We start from the raw sequence: 2,099 nt of genomic DNA, 5'->3' as shown, positions 1-2,099 counted from the left end.
TCTGGCAGCAGCTCTCCTCGTCTCTCATTGGCTGGCGTGTGAAGAGCGCCGCGATTTGATTGGCCAGGGAGAGTCCTCCCCCCTCCCCTCCGTTGCAGTGCATAGAATTCTCTGGGAAAGGGCTCTCTGCTCAGTCTGAGGGGAACACACTGCAGAAGCAATCCAACTTGTGATAGCTTTAATTGCCCTGGCTCAGTGCTAGGGAATCCTGGGAACTGTAGTTTATTGTGGCACTAGAGCTCTCTCGCTCTCTCAGAGGAGAGCTAAAAATGTCTCACAAAACTACAGCTCCTATTTATGATATTCTTATTTACATTAATTGTTTATGTTATGATAAGCTTAAATGTAAATACTGTAAAACATTATTTCTTTTTTAAAAAATAAAGTGTATGTATATACATATATATATATATATATATAGACACACATATACTTTATTTTCTTAAAAGGAAATCATGTTTTATAGTATTTACATTTAAGCTTATCATAACATAAACAATTAATGTAAATAAGAATGACATAAACAGGAGCTTGAATGTGAATACTGTAAAGCATGATTTATATATACTTTATTTTCTTAAAAAGAAATCATGTTTTACAGTATTTACATTTAAGCTTATCATAATATAAACATATATATATATATACACACACACACACACACACACACACAGTTCTCAGGATTCCCTAGCACTGAGCCAGGGCAGTTAAAACGGTCTCAAACTGGATTATTTCTGTGCAGTGTGTCTTGGACCAGAGAAGAGCTAAATGTCTCACAAAACTACAGTGCCCAGAATTCCCTGGCATTCATTCATTTTATCTCACAATTCTCCCAAGCTGGGACCCCCAAGGCGGCTCACAACATATATACTCTCTCTCTCTATGTTGTATCTTTTAAAACTTTACTTTTGTAATTGGATTATTTTAAAGTGTTGCTTTAATGCTTACTATGCCATTGCATTTTTGATTGCTATGTTCTGTCTAGGAATTGCTAGGTCCTCCGGCGCAACTCTTGCCAGACATTGATCACAGAATCCATGGTGGAGGACCTACCAATGCCTAGAGAAGTGTTTTCTCTTGGATGTTCTAGGTTCTCCGGCACAACTCTATGGTCAACGTCTGGCAAGAGTTGTGTTGGAGGACCTAGCAATTCCTAGACAAAACATAGTAATCAAAAATACAATGGCATAGTAAAATGGCATAATAATAATAATAATAATAATAATCAATCATCATCATCATCATCATCATCAAATCCGCAAACGTCAAAACCACAAATGTGGAGAGGCAACTGTATATGGACGGATTGTCTGTTATTGTATAGTGCCTGCTATATAGTCAGCCCTTGATATCCGCAGATTTTTTTATCCACAGATCCAAGCATCCACGGCTTGAATATATATATATATATATATATATATATATTCCAAAAGCAAACCTTGTTTTCTTGTTTTTGCCATTTTATACAAGGGACACCATTTTACTCTGCTATTGTATTTAATGGGACTTGAGGATCCATGGATTTTGGTATCCACGATAGGTCTTGGAACCAAACCCCAGCAGATACCAAGGGCCCACTGTAATACTTTTCCACTTAATAATCAAGATCCAAGGAGAAACTTAAGCACACTTAAGGGGATTCTATTCCCCGTCTCTATTTCTTAAGACTGAGGGTTCTTGACACTTGTCAGCTAATCTAGGTTCAGTCTACGGTTCTATTATCACCTTATGGCACCAATGGTGGTTAAACCAGACAGTCAGATTTAACATCAACACTTCACATAAGCATTCTTAAGTCTTGGGATGTCAGGATATTTACTCAAAAAATGAGCAGGCTACTTGGTACTCCTCTAGGCTACTTATTATAAGGATTCGTGGATATATAAAAATATACATCCCCCAGAGGGAAAAGCACAGACATGTCAATGCCTGGGTGCTGAGCATTATTGCATTACATTAACAGCCAGACAGAACTATTTGTGGTCTATGCAATCAAAGGCTTTGGTGTAGTGTATAAAGCACATGGTGATTTCTTTCTGGAATTCATTGGTGAGCTTCATTAGCCAACATATGTTTGCAATGTGATCCTTAGTGTCTCC

Source organism: Sceloporus undulatus, chromosome 4 (genome assembly GCF_019175285.1).
Source record: "Sceloporus undulatus isolate JIND9_A2432 ecotype Alabama chromosome 4, SceUnd_v1.1, whole genome shotgun sequence".
Lineage (NCBI taxonomy): Eukaryota > Metazoa > Chordata > Lepidosauria > Squamata > Phrynosomatidae > Sceloporus > Sceloporus undulatus.
This window is presented reverse-complemented; position numbering follows the sequence as displayed.